Source organism: Clarias gariepinus, chromosome 12, assembly GCF_024256425.1.
Source record: "Clarias gariepinus isolate MV-2021 ecotype Netherlands chromosome 12, CGAR_prim_01v2, whole genome shotgun sequence".
In the NCBI taxonomy this organism is placed as follows: domain Eukaryota; kingdom Metazoa; phylum Chordata; class Actinopteri; order Siluriformes; family Clariidae; genus Clarias; species Clarias gariepinus.
The window spans coordinates 21,688,333-21,696,992 of NC_071111.1; positions in this window are offsets into that span (position 1 = coordinate 21,688,333).

An 8,660-nucleotide genomic window follows, 5' to 3' on the forward strand; every position below is an offset into this window, starting at 1 on the left:
TGAGTGTGTTACTCCGACCCAACAGTGCGTGAGCGAGCAGTCTGAAAAGATGCGGTCAGCTGACCTCACGGGGTTCGGAGGAAACACATGACAGTCTTCGGCCCTCCCGACTGAGTGGTAGTAGTAGGCTTAATGTGGGAGCCCCCTAGTGACGGGGAGGAATTGGACCTGGTTAAATTAGGGGAAAAAAATAAGGGATTATTATTATTATTATTATTATTATTATCAGAGATTACATAATATTACTATGACACAATAAGAATTTGTAATGTTTTAATTTAATTAAAAAAATTAGTCTACAAATTCTTACTATCGCATAGGCTAAAGTAATCTGTAAAAAATTTATGGTAATTCTGTTTTAAACTAGGGTTTTAGTAATTTAATTTATTAAAATATTAAAATAGGTCAGAATTAATTGCTGTCGGACTAAAGTAAAACCTTTTAAATATAGATGAGCTAATTTTTAAAAATAAACAAATATTTAACTCTTTATTGTTCAAATCAAGACCCCTATTACATAAATAAAGAAAAGATGAGTTGAAGAATATCTATATCTATATCTGTACATTCTGTTACACATTTACATGTTGACATTTAACAGAATTATCTCCATTTTTATACTGTGCTTATCAACACTATTTAGTATAATTATAATAATTATTATTATTTTCAAAGCGTGAAAACTTTGGTGATTATTATGAGTTGTGCCTCTGTACCAGAAATGACTCACTATTACTTTTCTAAGGGATCTAAATGAGACTTTTCCCAAGATTCCTGTCTTTCCTATTTGGAAATGATTGGCCATATCACCCTGAATTCTGCATGCACCCAAATCTGTTTACATTTGTTTCCCGAAACTGTTTTCAAATAATGAGGATCTGTTTTAGCACATTGAGACACACTCTCACTCACTTCTCTTCTATACCGCTTTATCCTGTATACAGGGTCGCGGGGACCTGGAGCCTATCTCAGGAGGCTTAGGGCATGAGGCGGGGTACACCCTGGACAGGGTGCCAATCCATCGCAGGGCATACACACACACACCCACACACACTATGGGCAATTCGGGAACGGCACACACACTATGGGCAATGGAACCTGACCAGGAATCAAACCTGGATCCTGGAGGTGCAAGGCGGCAGTGCTAACCACTACACCATCGTGCTGCACATTGAGACACAGCATGTCAAAAAGAAAAAATGTCGCTCAACAATAAATAAGCTCTTTAGAAATGGCCTTGAAATCTATGTAAAAATCACTACACAGACTATAATGTGGTTTGTAGAGTGGACACCCACACAAACACTGAAAGACTGCTTTTAGACCACTTCTGCCATTCTGCACTCAGGCTTTGAAATACACACAGGAAACTTGACATTCTACAAGTTGAAAGCTTTCTCTCTCTCAAAAAACCCTCATACAGTTCCTCCGATATAAGTTAAAATAACACAGGAGTGCTGTTGGCTTTGAAGTTAATGCTTGTTGCGTGTTCTGTGCCTGTGAGGTTCGCATGTAGAGGGGAGGGAAGGCTGTTGCAAGTAGCCAAAGCCACACCTCATTAACTCACATACACACACATACACACACACACACACACTCTCTGATAATCACAAGCAGTATGCACACTTTTATCTTTGTAATCATATTAGCTACATATGAGACATTTTTAGAATTTTGCCAACGAAAATCTAGTTTACTAACTATTGTTTCTGCTGATGTTGGTTTCAATTATTTAACTGTGACTCAAGCATTTTTCACAATGTTACTATGTTTAATGCTCAGAAGGATCATACACATAGGGCAAGAATGGAACTTCGTACATGAGAAAAAAACATAAGTGAAATTTGTAAATATTTTTCACAATATATATTCACAATCAGATTTGATAATAGCCACCTTTGATGTGGATGGAGCTTGTAGTCATTATAAGACACACACAGTACCCAGTAAAAGGCTTATACAACTGCTCATGACCTAAAAAGAAGGATTCTCTGCGGGAAATAAATTGCACTGATGAGTACAATTAAATAAAAAATAAAATATTCCAATAGAGTAATATGAATATAAATATTCAAAAAATATATAAAAATATAAAAAAAACTTTAGGATGGAAAATGTTCAATATTTACAAGGTTGCTAAATACAATAGAATTGAAATAGAAGTGGTAGAACTAACTTTGCAGACTGGATAGTAATAATGTCCGAGCATCAAAGTAATTTGCACTGCAGGATGTATGTGGAATGCTAAAAGCCTAACACATTTTATAGCATATTTTAATCAGTTGTCTTCGATTATGCACCTTGCTCTAATAGTTTGAAGGATAGTTATATTTATCCTCATCTGTTCTGTTTCTTCCCAAGCTGTGGTGTCTCTGCCTTTGTTTTTCCAACATGAAATGCGTCATTTTCTCCAACAGAAGAACCTGCAATGACTTCATATACTTCAGATGCTCTAAGCTGTGAAAGAACACTGGCCATGCTAAAACTGCCAAACAGGTCACATGCTTCAGGAATTCATATCCTTTTTACAGCCTTGTAAAGTACAGTGACCTCTTCTCGAACTCCAACACTTTATAGTCCATCAGTGAAAAAAAACAACACAACTCAAGTGGAGTACTGGGGATATATATATATATATATATATATATATATATATATATATATATATACAGTGGTGTGAAAAATTATTTGCCCCCTTCCTGATTTCTTATTCTTTTGTATGTTAGTCACACTTAAATGTTTTTGCTCATCAAAAACCGTTAACTATTAGTCAAAGATAACATAATTGAACACAAAATGCAGTTTTTAAATGAAGGTTTTTGTTATAAAGGGAGAAAAAAAATCTACATGGCCCTGTGTGAAAAAGTGATTGCCCCCCTTGTTAAAAAATAACTTTACTGTGGTTTATCACACCTGAGTTCAATTTCTGTAGTCACCCCCAGGCCTGATTACTGCCACACCTGTTTCAATCAAGAAATCACTTAAATAGGAGCTACCTGACACAGAGAAGTAGACCAAAAGCACCTCAAAAGCTAGACATCATGCCAAGATCCAAAGAAATTCAGGAACAAATGAGAACAAAAGTAATTGACATCTATCCGTCTGGTAAAGGTTATAAAGCCATTTCTAAAGCTTTGGGATTCCAGCGAACCACAGTGAGAGCCATTATCCACAAATGGAACAGTGGTGAACCTTCCCAGGAGTGGCCGGCCGACCAAAAGACCCCAGAGCCACAAAAGACCCCAGGACAACATCTAAAGAACTGCAGGCCTCACTTTCCTCAATTAAGGTCAGTGTTTAAGACTCCACCATGAGAGAGACTGGGCAAAAATGGCCTGCATGGCAGATTTCCAAGGCGCAAACCACTTTTAAGCAAAAAGAACATTAAGTTCACTCAATTTTGCTAAAAAACATCTCAATGATTGCCAAGACTTTTGGGAAAATACCTTATGGACCGACGAGACAAAAGTTGAACTTTTTGGAAGGTGCGTGTCCCATTACATCTGGTAACACAGCATTTCAGAAAAAGAACATCATACCAACAGTAAAATATGGTGGTGGTAGTGTGATGGTCTGGGGTTGTTTTGCTGCTTCAGGACCTGGAAAGCTTGCTGTGATAGATGGAACCATGAATTCTACTGTCTACCAAAAAATCCTGAAGGAGAATGTCCGGCCATCTGTTCGTCAACTCAAGCTGAAGCGATCTTGGGTGCTGCAGCAGGACAATGACCCAAAACACACCAGCAAATCCACCTCTGAATGGCTGAAGAAAAACAAAATGAAGACTTTGGAGTGGCCTAGTCAAAGTCCTGACCTGAATCCTATTGAGATGTTGTGGCATGACCTTAAAAAGGCGGTTCATGCTAGAAAACCTTAAATAAAGCTGAATTACAACAATTCTGCAAGGATGAGTGGGCCAAAATTCCTCCAGAGCGCTGTAAAAGACTCGTTGCAAGTTATCGCAAATGCTTGATTGCAGTTATTGCTGCTAAGGGTGGCCCAACCAGTTATTAGGTTCAGGGGGCAATTACTTTTTCACACAGGGCCATGTAGGTTTGGATTTTTTTTTCTCCCTAAATAATAAAAACCATCACTTAAAAACTGCATTTTGTGTTTACTTGTGTTATTTTTGACTAATAGTTAAATGTGTTTGATGATCAGAAACATTTTGTGTGACAAACATGCAAAAAAATAAGAAATCAGGAAGGGGGCAAATAGTTTTTCACACCACTGTGTATATATATATATATATATATATATATATATATATATATATATATATAAAACAATCTGTTACCAAGTGACTTTAAAAAATGAAATTGTATGATTATGCAAAATTGTGAATATCTAATGATTTATTTTTTATTATAAATTATGGGTCTAATTTTAGTATATAATAATAATTGCTTTCATTCTTATTGCTTTAAGTGTGATCTATACTGTACAAAGAAACAATCCTACGGATCAACAGGATGTTTGGAAAATTAAAGTTTAATTAGAAATGGGCTATACTGAATGTAAACAACCAAAAAAATCCATTTTGCATGTGGATTAATGTGATCCATTGTTTACACACTAATTTCTTCTGTTAAAACTGTATTATTTTACAAATTGTATTTTTTTTTTTTTTTGGAAGACCTGAATCACCAACTGTGATGGCTTAGTCAAATCAAAGAACAATATCATGACACCATAAATTCTAACAAAAATTACACAGTTAAAACGATGTAAGGTATGACAGCTCATCATCTGAACACCTGCGATGTTTATATTTATTTATTAATTCATATCTATAGGAACATACATGTGCAATCACCATAATCCACTAGATAATAATCCACTATTTTCACTAGACCAAAACCCGAAAAAATGTCCATGTCCACTAGACATGAAAGACAGGTACAGGCTCAATCTTATCCGTTAAGTGTGAATGACAATTCAATTATACATATAGTGGCAGAAGATACACATAACCAGCCATCATTTATAGTTTGGAAGTCATTCCTAATGCCTATTTAAAAAACCTCTTCATTCTTCAGACATATTACTTTAACTATTACATCATACTCTTCAGAGCACTGGCATTTCTTATATGCAAAAAAAAAATAAAACAATAAAACAATTGGGAACTCATTTAAATGAACCAAATGGATGTTCAGTCTACTGTGTAAAACCATTCTAATAATTTAACCTACTCCATCCTAACTAATTAAAATAGGAATAATATTTATTTACACTAATGTAGATAGGAGATGTTATTTGCATTTGCCTTATCAAGAAAACAGTGGATCTCCACAATTCCTCGTACATGTCAGATCGCAGAGCAGATTAATAAATATAAGATCCTGGCTTTAAAAGAACTCAGAAATGAGAATCATGGAGGCAGCTGTGTGCTGCAGGACTCTGAGATCAGGTTATTAGCAGATGAAATGCTTAGAAAGGTGATTTCCTCCTCAGGGAAAGTCTTTTATGGAACGTCACAGATGCACAGAGTAGATAGCCAGAGGTGGCTGAGGGAAATACAGAAATTATGATTTTGTCTGCAAAACAGAATAAATCCAATCTCTCCTCAGATCAGCAGGGGATTTTGCTTTGTGTGTTTCAGACTGAAATCTATTGTTCGTGATGGGAAAGCAGATACAGGGGTGAAATAATGCTTAAAGCAGCTGCCACAATTTTATCTGATCCTCACCTATAATGGTTTAAAAAGCACTTGTTTTGCTGGAATATGAAATAAGAGAAACACCTTTTTTTTGCCTAGCTTTAGTTTCTCATTGTCTATACCAACATAAAAATCCTGCCAATGTATTACTCCAAGTCAGTGCAGGAGGTGTCAGTCTCATAGAGCCACTGCCCTGTATCGTTTCACTCTCAGGCTCCATTCATGACTTTCTTAATTATTATTTGAGTATCCTACAGTATATGAATAATGCAATGGTGCTGTGCTGATTCACAATATACCCTTTCAACACCATGTACTGTTCGCCTTTACTCTTCCACAGCTCTACGAAGTAATGATATATAATCCCATTCAATCTAATGCCTTTGAAAAAAGGACGGGTTTCTCTGCTTCCTTTTAATCCCTTTTAATCCTTGCTTTAATTCTGGAGTTTCCTCCTTGCCCTTACAGTCTCTGGTTTCTCATTAGGGGTCTACGTTTACACTTGGGTTTCTGTAAAGCTGCTTTATGATGCAATTTCTCTTGTTAAGTGTTGTACAAATATGAGGGGGGTTCAAGTCAAACAGAGACTTGTGATGAAATTTCATTTAAATGAAAGGTAAAACCGATTGACATTTACAGAAGACTTCAAGCCTGATGAGACTTGCCTCAGTAAATCATTTAAATAGGACAAACATTTTAAAGAAGCCTGTACATCAGTAAATGACAAGGTGGCTCATGGCCCACTGCAGTCGTTCCTGTGAATTTCCAATTTATGGAACGCCTGGTACTTAAAAATCAATGAATAACTTGTCAGAAGAGACAAATCTGTCTGTAGGAACCTAACACATAGTCCATAATGCATAACACTTCTTGCACATTACAGGAACTTGACTGGGAGTTGTTGCCACATAATAATATTTGGGCCATTAAAGGAGTTCCTGGGAGGCCAAAGTTTCACACGTGATGCAAGCAGCCCTGGTTCCGGGGGAACTAAGAAAACTTTCTACTTTGATGGTTTGCAATCACTAGTGCAAGACTGAGATAAGTGCTTTAGCGTAGCAGGGGATTATATAAAGAATTAAATTAAATTTTTTACTCTCATAGCTGTTTTGTTATTTTGCACAATCAAAACTCCCAGTTTGACATAAAAACCTGTCATGAAATAAATGCAGTAAATTGGATTAGGTGTTCTTGTAATAGGGTAACTTATATGAGAAAGACTATAATGAGAAAAACAGCCTTGTTAAAATTTTAAATCTTATTGATCAGAAGGTATTGATTTTCTTTTTATCAAGGTTCTATCTATAATAATAATAGTAATAAAAATACAGGTTTAAATTAGGATGCTTTTTCTATACTGTATAATAATATGGTTTTTGTCATGAGAATTTGTATTAACAATTAACAAAATATAATAATGAATGAATGAATGAATGAATGAATGAATATAATAATGAAATAATCTAACATCTATATAAGGAATCTCCAGTGTCAGCATGTTATTACAGTCAGTGAGTTTTCCACCTCAACCAGGGAACTTACTTTTCTCAAGGACATCCTGTGAAGCACAATATGTCATTCATTAATAAATGACACACCACCCTGTTGTGGATTCATTTACTATAACAGCATGACCCGTCATGATTTATTTCTTACCTAATGCATCATCTTGAGCTGACGCACATGTTTGCATGTCACGGAGGTACAAACCCAAGATGGCTGCAGCTGCATTTTCCTTGTACAGTATAGAATTTTTTTTAAAGTTAAACTTTCATACATTTAAAATTTTTGTTGATTTGATGTTTGGAAGATTTGGAAGCACATGGTGATAAGCAGAAGGGCATTTTTTCCCAATGTATGTGAAAAGAAAATCACTTAAATGTTTGTCCCATTTGAGGAGATTAGTAAAAAGGCAAAACAACAGGCCTCTTGAGCCTAATGGAGGAAATCTATGAGGGCTATGGGCTATGATTCTATGGGCTATGATTAATCAAAAGGACCATAAGATCGAACTGCTTGAGCAAAAGATAAGACACCTTGAAGCAGCACTCCTGTGCAAATGACCTTGTTGTCACTGGGCTGGTTGCAAAACATTACAGCTATGCCAGAGCTGCAGCATATGACTAACAAGGTGAGAAGATACCACATAAGGATTTATATACTCTAGAGCAAGTTGAGATGGTGCTGGTACGAAATTTAAGAAAAATGGTAAAATATAAGTGAAATTGTTCACACCTTGAGTTGGTGCTTGGTATGATTTGAAATACTAGTAAATTTCTTTGTAATGAGACACTTCTTTTAAAATCATAGATTATGTTGTGTTGCAAAGCAAATTCCTGATCTAACATAAAAAGTTTATTATCAATTTTTATTTTAAAATATCTGTTTATAAAATGATCAGTAATAATGAAAACAGTCTAACTGAAGATGCTGAGAGTGATGATGTAAAAAAATGGAAATCCCTAAGTTGCAATTATTGGAAACAAGATAAAACATTTCATGAAACATTTTCATAAAACATATTAAAAAATATAAAACATTCATAATACATTCTATAAAACATTTGGATAAAAAATTATATTGATCCTGAGGTAAAGTTTAAATATTATTTTGAGTTTCAGTTTAATAATCTTAATTTAGAGGGTTTCTCAATTGTACACTTTCATAGTAAAGTGAAAATCCTTTGTTAAAATTAAAGATTACTTAAAATCGTTAAATTATACTTTTCAAGTACAGTAATTGCTACGAGTGAGCCATTTTGATTAATTTTAAGGCATTGTAGTTTATATAATTTATTGTAAACCTGCACTTTTTATTAACTATCATTTAACTATTTATCTTATTGTGTTGAATTGTCCAGGTCAACCTTTAAAATGACAATAAACTCGATAAATCTTTACAAAAAGCAAGCTTAATGTAATATAAATAAGGCTGGTTACTATGACTATAATGATGTATTGATTTATAAGTCACACATTATAAAGTGTAATCAGTTGGT